The following is a 15,567-nucleotide window of genomic DNA, read 5'->3' on the forward strand; positions in this document are numbered from 1 at the left end:
CCCAGGTACAGGTTCCCCAGCGAAGGGGCACAAGTAGTGCCCATCGCCTCATCCTGCACCTGGAGGTAGTGGCACCCATCTTGGCAACCACGGGCATCTAATCTGCACATCCATGACTCTGCCCTGGGAGCAGACTTTGGTGGTATGCGTGGACATGGCCAGGCCTCCCAGTCAAGTCGCCACATGGAGCGCACTTCTTTGCGCTCCACGGTGACACGCATGCCGCTTTCTTTCTTGTCTATCGCTCCGGCGGGCTATGTGGACATCAGGCTTTGTGATTGGTTGAGCTGGCATTGGACGGGGAAGATAAGGAGGAAGTATACACATGTCCAGGGCCGGGCCGAGGCAGAGGCTAGAGAGGCTCCAGCCTCAGGGCGCAGTGTAGGTGGGGGTGCACAACTCACTCAGCTATCATTCCCCCATTGTGTTTGAAGCAGAGAGAAATAAGAAAAGATGATACATGCCAGTGACTGCACGCCAGATAACTAGAGATGAAGGTTTTGGGAGCCCTGGGACGCTTAGTCTACTAGCAGTCAGCGTGTGATGGCTGGGGGGGGGGGCGGATGGAGGGGCGCACTTTGGTGTCTCAGCCTTGGGCGCTGGAGGACCTTGTCCCGGCTCTGCACATGTCTTTATAATCGCGGCTCCGGCGTCTTCAGGCGGGGAGCCTTACATCTGTGCGCTTTTCATCTGAAGAGGCTGACATTGTGATTCAGCGAAACATGTCTTGGCAATAAGCGCTTGTGAATCATCCATCTCAACAATAACTCCCTTACCTGGATTACCCTGAACACGAAAGGGACTGGTAACTATGAATGGTCCACGATAACTTGTGAACCTTGATGCTGAGTTATGATCTGATATAAGCGTTTAATGGTGGTACAATTATGAGGCTACTTGACCCTGCAGCGTTCACCTACTCACTGCCATTATCTACCAACGCATCCTCCCCACCTATAGCCATGGCACGACCCAACATTCCAACAACCTTAACTTAAAGGGATACTGTAGGGGGGTCGGGGGAAAATGAGCTGAACTTACCCGGGGCTTCTAATGGTCCCCCGCAGACATCCTGTGCCTGCGCAGCCGCTCACCGATGCTCCGGCCCCGCCTCCGGGTCACTTCTGGAATTTCTGACTTTAAAGTCAGAAAACCACTGCGCCTGCGTTGCCGTGTCCTCGATCCCGCTGATGTCATCAAGAGCGCACAGCGCAGGCCCAGTATGGTCTGTGTCTGCGCAGTACACTCCTGGTGACATCAGCGAGAGCGAGGACACGGCAACGCAGGCGCAGTGGTTTTCTGACTTTAAAGTCAGAAATTCCAGAAGTGAACCGGAGGCGGGGCCGGAGCATTGGGGAGTGGCTGCACCAACACAGGATGTCTGCGGGGGACCATTAGAAGCCCTGGGTAAGTTCAGCTCATTTTCCCCCGACCCCCTACAGTATCCCTTTAACACTACATAAACGACGCTACTACTTCTTGTTGGAATGATATTATATTTATTGTAACGGCCACAGCTTCTTTCCCCACAAGAAAAATATACAACATGAGGTAAACATAATAACAATTAACATCAACTTTTTATCTCCATGAAAATTGTAAACAATGAATAATCACAAGTAAACACATAACGTCATCAGTAATCTTCATCCCCTTGCTAGCAACCGGAATAGGGGTCCCCCAACCAAATCTCCCAGCATGAAACTAATAACTCCCAGCCGCGCCATGGGCTTGGGGTCCTCCGGGCTTGCATTCCTCACCTTTATACCAAAGCCTTCCACGAGCTTATGACCTCACCAAAAAATCTCCGGTTACCCCTAATTCCTTCTTTAACCACCTCTGCTAGCAAGGGGACCGCCTCCACCAACAGGCCTTTAGTGACCCCTTACTGCAGGCCTGTCTGCCAAAGCTCAACTGCGAACTCGATCTTCTCTTGCAACAGTAGATTGAATAGGTCGGTCCCGACCCCATTGAAATGGACCCCATCACTCTGGAAGTACATCCGCATCCCTTCCAGAATCATGTGCCTGCCTGGCAACCATTCCTCCCCGAGCACGCACAAATTTGGATATTGCTCTATTTACTTTAATGCGTACTTCGGCGATCGCCCAATGGTCCCTAGTGTATTTCCATTGAAATTGTGGGATAATATCTGACTACATGATACGCACATCTGGAACCGCCGCTATCATCAACCGCCGCATGGGTGTAGCACCCAAATCATTCCCCCCAGCATGTAACACTATCACACTTGGTGCCGGCTCAGTCTGCAGCTTGCGATAAAATAGAGCCAGCCTTTCATTCCATTCCAGCCCACGCACTCCGTCCCAGATCAACTTCACCTGACTTTCGATGAAGCCCAACTGGGAACCACTGCGTCTAACTGCAGCCCTCCTCTCCGATTCAGTAGAGAAAGGAATGGCCCAACAACCACACGACACACTGGGAAGCAGCTGAAATAAAACAATTAACAAATGAAACTGAAAGTAAACTCTCACCCTTTTTTTTTTTTTATGCATGCAAACATCCACTCTTGGTTACCTAACAATAATCATATGACCCCCCTTTCCCTTTTTTTTTTTTTTTTTACTTGCTGTGCAACTCTAAACCATTGGCCTCTGCACCCTGTGTGGTCTTACATATACCAAAAAACGATTAGATTTCCAGCGCCCTATCTTTTGCACCATCTCTCTGGACAGGCCAAGACGCACTGCTTCGGGCGCCGCACCGATCATAAAAGAATGGGATCCATATTCGCTCTGCTGGAAACCCAGCTCCGCCAGACACCGCGCCAAAACTGCTTGGAACTGAAAACGCGACATAGGCCATCCATCCATCCTCATGGACCAGCAGCTTGCTTCCCCCTTTTTGATGAACCCTCCCAAATTCTTCCCATGCCTGCACTGTACACGTGACGCACCCAGGCAAGGAGGACAGCTCCAGAATCACTCCCCTTCCTAACTGATCCGTTTTTCGACGACCTCACTACAACACATAGGCGTAACAATAGGGGATGCAGCCCCTGCTCTCGCAGGGGGGCAGATACATACCTTCCTTGCGTTCTAGGATGGATGTTTCTCCCTCTAGTGTCTGACGCGACTTCCTGTTTATACAGGAAGTCACGTCAGAAGCTAGAGAGAGGAACATCCGTGGAACGCAAGGAAGGTATGTATCTGCCACTGCCCACCACCGGCATACGCTGTATTCAATGCTGGAGGGGAGCACAGAGTGCTACCAAGCTCTCTCCTCATGCTGCGACCCCTCCAGCCCCCAAAAACGGCTTGCGTATCACAATGAAGCAATGACCGCTGGTTATATGAGTGTCTCAGGGAGGGGGGGCACACCCAAGATAATAAGGTCTTTGCTTCATTGTGGACAGACCAAATTTGATCAGCTGGACAGTCAAGGTTCTGTCATTCAGCTACCTCAGCCCGGCGACCATATGGGCTTGAAAACCGCCACGGCCTGCACTCTGGCCATGGTGTTCACCAGTCCAGCACAGCCGTCACTACACAAACAGCTGTTTGCGGTGCGTTACACAGTGAGTTTGGTGTGTCAATGTGAAGCAGTACTCTAATTACACTCCCTGATTGATGTATACACATGCAAGATGTTTTAAAGCACTTTAGGCCTGCAATTTAGCATTCAATGTGATTTCGGCCCTTAAAACGCTGCTTTGCCTCAAATCCAGATTTTTCCCCGGGACATTTTGCGTCTATCCCACTCCGCCATGCACCCCTCCAGGTGTTAGACCCATTGAAACATATTTTCATCACTTTTGTGGCCAGCATACATTTTTCTTGTTTTACAAGTTCGCCTCCCCATTGAAGTGTATTGCGGTTTGCAAAACAGGTTTGCGAACCTCCGCGAAAGTTTGGTTCGCGCAAACTTTCGCGGGAGGTTCGCGACCCTGCTTTGCGAACCTAAAATCGGAGGTTCGGGCCATCTCTAATATGCATATGCAATTAACCTTTTCTCCTGTGTTTTCTCCTAGGTGATGCTTTCACACTTGTGAATAAATACTAAGAAATATTTTGATAGTACTTTTTAAACTACTTTTTGGTACTTTTTCAATTGCAAAATGTTAAAAAATGATTTGAAAGAGAAGATGAAATGTATCTCCTAGGAGAAAACACAGGGGAAAATGTTAATAGCATATGGGCCCATGTCTTCATTATTCCCACAATATCATAGCCTTTATCATTAATAAGCATCTTAAATTGTGATTTTTAAGATTTTTATATTTATCCTCCACATTTTACTCTTTAAGTAACACACTTTTGTATTCTAGCCACATTCCCCTCCCTCTCCAGCTCCTTTAATCCTAAACTTCTGATGCCTGTTTATGTGTCCCCCTCTCTATACTCTCCTTCCTCCTCTTAGGGCTGAGACACACCAGAAAAGCCCCCAAACGCTAGAGGTTTCAAAAGCTCTTCCCAATGTAATGCTATGGGTTTTTGTTTTTTTTACAAAACCTCATCGCTCCAGTGTGCATAGACACATAGGATAACATTAGCAGGAGGTTTCAAAAACTCAAAACACAAACTGGAGAAAAAACAGCTGAAGTTTGCTGAAAAACTGTTCTCCTGGCAAAACTCACTACTCTCCTACCCAGGATTAGAGCCTACCAGGGTCCTACAATTACTAATTTTGGATATTTCATTTTTCATATTCCGTATGCAATTTCTCTTACCAGAAAAGTAACTTTTCATGTTGTCATTAGGTAGAGCATGTAAAATAGGGCCTTTGGGAAAAATCCCATGCAAAAATTTGCATAAAACACATAAAATAACAGGTGTTGTTTTCCTAATTTTGATTAGCCAATAAGCCAATTTTACCACCTCCATGTAGTATGAGAGCCAGCAGATTTTGAATAATATGAATGTATTGTGTAGTTAAACTCTCATACTACATAAAGGTGGTAAAATTGGTCAGTGATTGGCCAATCCAGGGCTGGATATACCATACGGCATGTGTCTACAGGCACCTGATGATGGAAAGGCAGCTTGCTTCCCTCCCTAAGTGCCTCCCTCCGTCCTTGCCTATGCAGAATCCCGAGTGGTGTGTAAATGAGAGTTTACTTTCTGGGGTCTAGGCATTCCACTAACCAGATCTCTCTTTAGTCAGAGGCACCTCCAGCGTCTTAATACTTAGGGGCACCTTTAGCTACCTAATATTGAGGGCATTTCTAGCTACCTAATACTAAGGAACACCTGTAGTTACCTATGATGATGGGAAAGGGAACTAAGGAAGAAGTGACAGCTAGGCCAGCCAGTGCACTTGTGGGGTGGTTTGCTGGGGGTTTGTAGGTTCGTGGAGGGCAAAGTCTAGGGTGCCAGGACATCTGTGCCTATAGGCTCCTGTGATGTAAATCTGGGCCTGCGCCAATCACTATGCAGTTTACTCCACCTGCTAAAGGTAACACCTTCCTTTAATTATCTCAAGCTAGCACTACCAGAGGCGTACATCAAAAAAGGGCGTCGGGAAAAAAGGGCGCGTGGTGTAAACGATAAACAGTATTATCGTTTATAGAAATATTGTGTAGAATTTCGTTTAGAAATAGTGTTTTAAGAATTTATAAATCACTAAATAATGTGTATGAGATCGGCAATTCTTAAAACGTTAATCTTCCCTGTTTGTAAACTGAAACTTAAGACCCCCCTATTGGTGCCTAAACCTAAGACCCCCCTGTTGGTGCCTAAACCTAAGATCCCCCTATTGGTGCCTAAACCTAAGACCCCCCCTGTTGGTGCCTAAACCTAAGACCCCCCTATTGGTGCCTAAACCTAAGACCCCCCTATTGGTGCCTAAACCTAAGACCCCCCTATTGGTGCCTAAACCTAAGACCCCCCTGTTGGTGCCTAAACCTAAGACCCCCCTGTTGGTGCCTAAACCTAAGACCCCCCTGTTGGTGCCTAAACCTAAGACCCCCCAGTTGGTGCCTAAACCTAAGACCCCCCTGGTGGTGCCTAAACCTAATACCCCCTATGGATAATAATGTTTTACAGACATTAATAAATAAAAAATGTAAATAAAAAAATGTAAATAATTTTTTTGGGTGGATAATAATGTTTTAGAAATGTTTTAGAAATCGTGATTTAGTATCTTTATAAACGTTATTCGTCACGGGCTCGTTTTGTAAAGTTAAATCATCACAAACATAGTTATAAATCCTTAAAAATCTCCGGGCGCCGTTTGTTAAAACGTTAATAATCTCCAGCGCCTTTGTTAAAACGTTAATAATCTCCAGCGCCTTTTTTTCCCTGTTCGGCGCCCATTAAACGATATTTATAATGGGAGTGAATGGGGCGCCCTTTTTGTCCACTTGTCTCATGCGCCCAAATCTGCTGCTTCCCTACCAGAGTACTACAAGTTCTACTTGTAAGAAAAGGATGTTATCCAGCATATATTGCAATAATTTTAGCATGCAACATGACACAGAGATACCTGTTTGTACAATGGAGCTGTCCATATAATCCAATGCAACAAAGACCTGGCAGGATGTACAGTAGTAAGTGGGAGTAATTTATGTTTCCAGAAAAATAAGGGCATCACTGACATCCATACAGATATCTACTCTCTTTTTCTTTCTAAATAAAAAGCTTACTATGGTAAACCTAGAGGCATACATGCAAAAAGGATGACCGGAAATTGGGCATCTGAAATAGCAAATTTACCAATATTCCAATATTTTGAAGTGCAAATTACGATAGTAAAGTATTAGTAAATGATGCTAATATTTTATTACGTCTAAACTTAAAGGGACTCCGAGCTCAGAAAAAAAAGGAAAGGTGTACTCACCAGGGGCTTTTTCCAGCCCAGTGCTGGTCGGGAGGTCCCACGCCGGCGTCCTGGCTCCTCTTCTTCACCCCGCTCCGGAATGGCTGACAGGCCGCAGCCCGGGCGACACTCTCCCGAGTGTCGGGCTGCTCCTTCCGCATATGACGCGGATTACATCACACGCCGGCCGCCTCGCGTCATCATGGCGGCCGGCGTGAAAGTACTGCGCATGCGCGAACAAAGCGCGCATGCGCAGTACTTTCACGCCGGCCGCCGTGATGACTCGAGGCGGCCGGCGTGTGACGTAATCCGCGTCATATGCGGAAGGAGCAGCCCGACACTCGGGAGAGTGTCGCCCGGGCTGCGGCCTGTCAGCCATTCCGGAGCGGGGTGAAGAAGAGGAGCCAGGACGCCGGCGTGGGACCTCCCGACCAGCACTGGGCTGGAAAAAGCCCCTGGTGAGTACAACTTTCCTTTTTTTTCTGAGCTCGGAGTCCCTTTAAAGGGAACCTGAAGCGAGTAAAATTATTTAAAATAAGCACATAGCTGCAAGTGAATATTACATACTAACCTCACCGTCAGTTCCTCTCAGAAGCTCACCATTTTCTTCTGTCAGTGATTCTTTCCAGTTCTGACAATATTTTGTCAGAACTGAAATGCACCAGTTGCTGGCAGTTATATATCAGCAGCTGTCAGTTACAACTAAATGTGCAAGGTAATGTCCATATTTCCCTATGGCTCAAGTGGGTGATATTACAGTTTAACAGTGTGCTGACCAGAAAGCTGTTATGGGGTAATGGCCATTTTTAAAATGCTTGCTTTTGCAAGGTCAATGGTATAAGTAACATTGTTAATCTTTTTGGTCAAATGGGCCCACAAATCTGGGACCCAGTTTGGCAGATAGCTGCTTCAGGGTCAAGTGACGTGTGGACACCCAGACTAGATCCCCTGGCTGAAACTTCCATTCCACGGACCGTCTCTTATCTGCTTGACCCTTCTGACTCTGGAACGCCTTCTGCAAATTCCCCTTAACAATTCCCCAATTGTCCCTGAGTGACCTCTGCCAATCCTCCAGTGCAGGAAATGGAGACGAGACAACTGGAAAAGGGGAGAATTTGGGTGACCTCCCTGTTACAATCTGGAATGGGGAAAACCCCGACGAGGAATTCTTTAAATTATTTTGGGCGAATTCCGCAAAGGGCAAAAATTTCACCCAGTCACTTTGTGTCTCCGCAACGTAACATCTCAGGAATTGCTCCAGAGATTGGTTAATGCGTTCTGTCTGCCCATTAGTCTGTGGGTGGTAGCCTGACGAGAAAGACAATTTCATGCCCATTTGTTGGCAAAATGCCCTCCAGAATCCAGACACAAACTGGACTCCCCTATCAGACACAATGTCTTCCGGAATGCCATGCAGCCGGAAGACGTGAATGATAAATAATTCGGCCAGTTCTTGAGCCGAGGGGAGTCCTTTCAGGGGCACAAAATGGGCCATTTTGCTAAACCGATCGACTACCACCCAAATGACCGACATGCCTTCAGACCTGGGCAATTCCCCCACAAAATCCATGGACAAGTGGGTCCATGGCTCACTCGGGGTGGGCAAAGGCTGCAACCTTCCTACAGGTGCCAGCCGGGAGGGTTTACTCTTGGCACATACCGCACACTCCCTAACATACTCCTTGCAATCTGTTGCCAAGGAAGGCCACCAAGCACACCTGGCAATTAGATCTTGCGTTCTGGCAGCTCCAGGATGACCAGCATTCTTATGAGCGTGAAAGAGTTGCAGAACTTGTAACCGGAATGGCAGTGGGATAAACAAGACCCCTTCGGGTTTCCCCTCCGGAACATCCCGCTGAAAGGGACCCAAAATCTCTGTCCAATCCTCCCAAGTCTCCGTGGCGGCTAACACCAGTTTCTGCGGGATGATGGATTCTGGAGCGGGGGACTGTGCTGTCTCAGGTTCAAAACACCTGGAGAGGGTATCTGCTTTGACGTTTTTGCTGCCTGGAGTGTACGTGATTATAAACCTGAATCTCGTAAAAAATAAGGACCACCGGGCCTGACGGGGACTCAGCCTCTTAGCCCCCTCGATGTATTCCAAGTTCTTGTGGTCAGTGTAAACAGTGATCGTGTGCTCTGCCCCCGCTAACCAGTGACACCACTCCTCAAATGCCAACTTAATAGCCAGAAGTTCCCGGTTGCCTATATCATAATTTTTTTCTGCAGGTGAAAACCTGCGGGAAAAATAAGCACATGGGTGTAATCTGCCCTGCAACCCAGACCGTTGAGACAGCACCGCCCCCACCCCAACTTCTGAGGCATCAACCTCCACAATGAAGGGAAAGGACGTGTCAACATGCCTCAAAATTGGTGCTGAGCAAAATAATTTTTTCAATAGAGCAAATGCCGCCACGGCTTCAGGAGACCAGTGGTTGGTATCCGCCCCTTTTTTCGTGAGACTGGTAAGGGGGGCAACTAACGTGGATTATCCCTTAATGAACCTCCTGTAATAGTTCGCAAACCCTAAAATGCTCTGCAGGGCCTTCAACCCCACTGGCTGTGGCCACTCCAACACAGCTGTGACCTTGGCAGGATCCATTGAGAGGCCTCGGTAATCGATACAAGGTCGAAGACCCCGGTCTTTCTTTTTAACGAAAAAGAAACCGGCCCCAGCAGGTGACCGAGAGGGCCGAATAAACCCCTTTGGCCAAGTTGTCACGAATGTATTCCTGCATAGCCAACTTCTCGGGACCGGACAAGTTATACAGGTGACCCCTAGGGGGCATACAACCAGCACGGAGATCAATGGGGCAATCGAACGGGCGATGAGGAGGTAATTGATCAGCAGACTTGGGACAAAAAACATCAGAAAAATCGGAATATACCTCGGGAACACCCTCCACGTAAACCTTGGTCTGACCCAATGTCACCTTCCCTAGACACTGTTGGTGACAATGATCGGACCATCTGGTTACCTGGCCCATAGTCCAGTCGATTTGTGGAGAGTTGTAACCAAGGCATGCCTAGGATAATAGTGGAGGTTGACATATGCAAAACGAAAAACTGTAGTTGTTTCCCATGCAGTACCCCTATCGTAACCTTCACCTGCGGAGTCTGTGACAGGGGACGATCCCGTTGCAGAGGGGGAATCGTCTACTGCCGTGACCTGAATGGGGGGACTTACTGGAGTGAGAGGGATACCCAACTCCTGAGCAAATTCAAGGTTCATAAAATTGGCCGCTGAGCCAGAATCAATAAAAGCCTCAGTGGCTACAGACTTATTATCCCATGTAATAGTACAGGGGAGAAGTAACTTCTTCTCTTTTTGGGGTGAGAATGATGTGCCTAGGGTGTCACCCCCCACTACTCCTAGGCAGACCCGTTTCCCGACTTGTTAGGGCAGTTTCGCACCCTATGCCCTGCTTCTGCACAATACAGGCACAGTTGTTCTATTATTCTCCACCTACGTTCCACCTGGGTCAGTTTTGATCGACCAATTTGCATTGGTTCGGGTGGAGGTAAGGCCGGAGAGGATGACACAGGCGGAGATGCCATTACTGAGGATGTAGCAGAAGGTGCCACATACGAAGTCACCCTGACCCGGTGACTGCCCCTAGTCTGCCTCTGATGGCGTAGTCGACGATCGACTCGGATGGCCGATGATATGGCCTCATCGACTGTCTTGGGCTCGGGTAAGGTTAACATCAAGTCAGAGACCTCCTCCGACAACCCAGACAGAAAATAATCCATCAGAGCAAAATTGTCAAATCTGGCGGTAACAGACCACCTACGAAATTCTGCCGCGTAATCCTCGACCGACCCTCTGCCTTGCCGCAAAAGTTTGAGCTTCCGCTCGGAAGTTGCCGCAAGGTCAGGGTCGTCGTATATCACGGCCATAGCCTTAAAAAATTCCTCTACCGAGGTCAGAGCTGTGTCTGTGGGAGGCAGATTGTATGCCCAGGATTGGGAATCACCAGTTAATAGCGTTTTAATGAAAATGACCCGTTGGGTCTCAGTCCCCGAGGATCGGGGTCTCAACTCGAAGTATGATAACACTCTACTCTTGAAATTCCGGAAGTCAGACTTGTGGCCGGAAAATTTGTCTGGTACAGGCATACGTATGTCATCACTAGGAGGGGATCGCACTGAATCAACTGACGTCTGGAGGGTTCGCACAGAGCCCGATAGAGAATCAATTAAAGCTTTGTGCTGGCCTAGTGCTTGATGAATGCTATCCACCGAAGTGGCAAGCACCGTGAGCGGGTCAGTGCGTGCGTCCATCTGTAATTTGGTCTGGCGTTCTGTAACGATCGGTGAAGCACAGAGAGGATCTGATTACCGGTGATCTGCAGTATCACGGGGAATACACATGTATACCAGATTATAAGTGATCTGCAGTATCACCGATAATCCAATATACTCGCTAACCTCTGTTCACCTGAGTAGAGTGTAGTGTTTAGGTGTAACAGTAACACTTAGAGGACTAGGCCTCAGTACAGCAAGGCGTACTGTACAGATTCCTTCCGCAAACCTGAGCTCTCCAAGACGGGAGGAGTCAGGCTGCCAGCAGGAAGGATATACTGAAAGTAACCCTCTGACGGAAGGGTCACTAACAGAACGAGGAACCGCCTCCAACATTAAGGTCGGTTCTCGAGGTCGGACAAGCCAGGTAGTACACACACGGACAGATAAAGTACAAGATCAAGAGGCAAAGGCAGAGTCAAAGTACAGGCAGGGTTCGGCAACGGGATATCAGATATATCAGGGTACAAAATCAGGAGGCAGAAGCAGAGTCTAGGAACGAGCCGGGGTTCGGCAACAGAGTATCAGAAATATCGAGGTACAAGATCAGAGTTCAGGAGACAGGTCGAGCAGGCAATAGGTCATAACAGATAATCACAATCAAACTAGTACTTTAGCTATCAACAGAATCTAGCTAAGTGTAGGATTACAGCTCCAGCTGGTCCCGGCACACTTGCGGATCTGACTACGGATCTGGGTGCTCCCACATATGTGATCGCAACGCCAGACACCAGAGGAATGACCAGGTAGCAGTATATATGCACAGGTGTCCCCCCAGCACCTCCCTAAGTGCTGGACCAATGAGAAGTGGAGCTAGAGTCAGCTGACCAGCCTGGTCAGCTGACTCCTTACTAAGTGTCATAAATCCTGCCTGAGTGCGCGCGCGCGCGTCACTCTGAAACCTGAGGGACTACGAGTCCCAGCCACAGCAGCCCCGCTCTGCGGTGTCTCCGCAGCGGGGTTATGGGCACTAACCGCCGCGTCCAACGCGGCGGTTTCTCCATGCTCCACAGACGCCTGCACGGAGACAGCCGCCTCATGCTGAGGGGAGGCGGCTGCCTCTCCGTGTGTGGCGCGTCCGTGCGCGGAAAGAGCCGCCTGCCGCTGGGTCATGGCGGCGGCTCTTCCGCGTTGTCTCACAGTAAGTATGACCTATGTATGGTTATTTTGATGTTGTATTTTAAGTTCAGGTTCTCTTTAACTCTATTCTCACACAGAAATCCTCCCTCTGCTGATGCCTAACCCTTACCACCCTCCCTCGGATGTCTAAATTTAACCACCGCCCCACTTTTATGCCTAAACTTAACTGCTCCCCCCCAAGCCTGACTTTAACCACACCTCCTGCACACTTAGCCTTAACAGTCCCCCATGGCTAACCTTAACCACCCCCCTCCGATCACTAACCTTAACCATTCTATCTGCACGCCTAACCTTAACCGCCCCCACTGCAAACCTGCGGCCGTTTTATGTTTTTACCAGTATTAGAAAGTTATAGTAGTTGCTGAATAAAATGAATAAGTAAAGTAAATTGCAAAGTAGTTTAGCATTTAAATAGTATTTGACATCAGTTGTCAACAATATCATATATTGTATATCAATGTTACAAAAACCACTGTACATTTTAAGATTAAAACTGGGATACCTTTTTAGGATCATATTTGAGTGCACAAACTTTTTACAGCCTCTGCAGGGTTTTAAAATGTGCTTATCATTTGATATTACAATCTCATCTGCTCCAGAGTCATGTTATGGCCCTGATCTTGCATTTGCCTGGAAATAATTATCTCTGATTTAGTCCATCAGTCACTTCCCCTCCTCAGCTGTGGCCCCATGCCCCTTCAATATCTCCTGCTGGTTGCCCCTGTTTAACCCATTGCACAGGACCTGATTCCCCTTTCCCATATCCACCCTCTGTTGTCACGCACAGACATTGCACCTTCCACCTTTGTTTGATTCCAACAACCACTGTCTTCTGCTAGTCCTGATACAGCCAATTCTTCTCTCAGTTTAAGGCCTGCTTCTTGTTTGACCCTATCCATGACCGCATTGGCTTGTTTGAGGTAGTAGACAACGCAGACCAAGAGAACCTGCTGACAGCATGCAAAGTTCTGCTGTTAATAGAATTCAATTCAGGCAGGTGGTCTGAACAGCGCCGTATCAAATTCTATTAAAGAAAATATAATTTACAGCTTCGCCAACAGCTGAATGCTCGTCCGCTTATCTTGCTTGCTGCGTCTGTGAAATGCAGCTCCATTCCACTGGCCATGTTCTCATTAACAGGTCTGCCTTGTTCTGAACTGTAAATGGGATTACTGGAAAATCTTTTACTTCCTAAAGTGTGACTTCACCGGTTAGTGAGTTTTTAGTGATACATACAGTATAAACAACCCATGGTTTCTTCCAGGGTTATTGCCTTCAGTATATTGCGAAATATTGTATATTCTTTGGTTATGTGGAATCTGCTCATAGTACAATTTCTGCCTGCACAGTGCTCAGTGACGTCACGTAGCTAGAAACTAAAGGCCCCATAGCAAAATGTTCATGAGGCCCTCAAAACTAGGCACTCTTGAGCAACCCCACCTGCCCCTACCCTATGGGTATAAGTTGATTGGGCAATTTACATTCCCACGTAATGTACACTGTGTATAGTCCTTGGGCTAAGAGACAAAATCAGAGGGTGGAGAAACAAAGGAAAGTTAATTGTGAATGCATCAAGTATAAACCTGGGCCCCCTCTGCTCCATTGCCCCATAGCATGGCTGCTATGGCTATTGCTACACCCCTGACAGTGCTGCAGGGTATTTGAGGGGTCTTTTGTTTAAAGCCTAACTTCATGCACAGTTTTAAATCTAATTACAACAGAGAGAAAATGTGTGCATCAACCAAGTGAACCTGACAAATCTGGCTTTGCAAATTTGGCCTATTGGCTAATCACGAGACATTGCTCATGCAAATATGCATTTGCTTTTGCATGCCTAAATATGCAGGGTCAAAAACCAAAAACCGCAAAACAATCGCCCTGCGGGAATTAGTTCATGCTACATAGCACTATCCAGGGGCGCCACGAGGAGGCTTCCCATTGCCCCTGTGGGTTCCAGGCGGTGAGAGAGCCTGGGGCCCCCCCGGTTGTATGGGGGCAATGGGAAGCCTCCTAGTGGCGCCCCTGGATAGTGCTAATGTAGCATGAACTAATTCCCGCAGGGCGATTGTTTTGCGGTTTTGGTTTTTGACCCTGCATATTTAGGCATGCGAAAGCAAATGCATATTTGCATGAGCAATGTCTCGTGATTAGCCAATAGGCCAAATTTGCAAAGCCAGATTTGTCAGGTTCACTTGGTTGATGCACACATTTTCTCTCTGGTGTAATTAGCATTGCATTTTCTTTCCTTTGGAGGCAAGTGGTGAATGGCTTGTTTTAGGAGGTGAGAGCCCTGGAGCAGGCTGTTTGCGCCTGTCCTCCCCTTATGTGTCGCACCCAGGTCATGCGCATGTAGCAGAACGCAATGGACGTTAAGGTAAGTGCCTGTTTTTAATCTTGGGAGGTGTGTGTGGGCGGCTCTTCCCGGCGCTGGCCACGCTGGGGAGATCGCCTGCACCCCCCAGCCTCCCCCTCCGGGGTGCCGCTGTGTGGGTTCCAGGTGGTGAGAGAGCCTGGGGCCCCCGCGGCCCCCCGGTTGTATGGGGGCAATGGGAAGCCTCCTCGTGGCGCCCCTGGATAGTGCTATGTAGCATGAACTAATTCCCGCAGGGCGATTGTTTTGCGGTTTTGGTTTTTGACCCTGCATATTTACGCATGCGAAAGCAAATGCATATTTGCATGAGCAACGTCTCGTGATTAGCCAATAGGCCAAATTTGCAAAGCCAGATTTGTCAGGTTCACTTGGTTGATGCACATATTTTCTCTCTGGTGTAATTAGCACAGTTTTAAATCTACCATCTGATAGCTTACTAAATATATCACCCAATTGTAGAGTTGTCCCGAACGGTTCGGCCGCAAACTTATTCGCGCAAACATAGGTGGCTTGCGTCAAAATGTGAACTTTATGGCGAGTTCGACCCGCCCCTATACTACATCATCATTGGGCTGAACATTGACCCTCTACATCACAGTCAGCAGACACCTAACAGCCAGCCAGGCTGCACTCCCTCCTGGAGCCCCTACCCCCCCCCCCCCCTACCTTATATAAGGCAGCTGCGTCGGCCATTATTTCACTCGGTGTTGCTGCAGTAGTGAGAGAAGAGAGAGGAACCTGCAGAGATAGGGAAAGCTTAGCTAGGCTCTTGTAGCTTGCTACTAGCTGATATTTGTTGTTGAAAAGCACCACAAAAAGAGCTCTTCTCAGAGCTAATGTTCTGTGAAGTATTTTTTGTTTTGTTTTGTTTTTTTGTGCCACTGACACTGCATTATACAGCCCTGTGTGTCGCAGCTGGCCCTTGCTAATTGCTATGCTGTGCAAGGCCCATCACATTCAGTGCCTACCTT

This window comes from Hyperolius riggenbachi, chromosome 6 (assembly GCF_040937935.1).
Source record: "Hyperolius riggenbachi isolate aHypRig1 chromosome 6, aHypRig1.pri, whole genome shotgun sequence".
In the NCBI taxonomy this organism is placed as follows: domain Eukaryota; kingdom Metazoa; phylum Chordata; class Amphibia; order Anura; family Hyperoliidae; genus Hyperolius; species Hyperolius riggenbachi.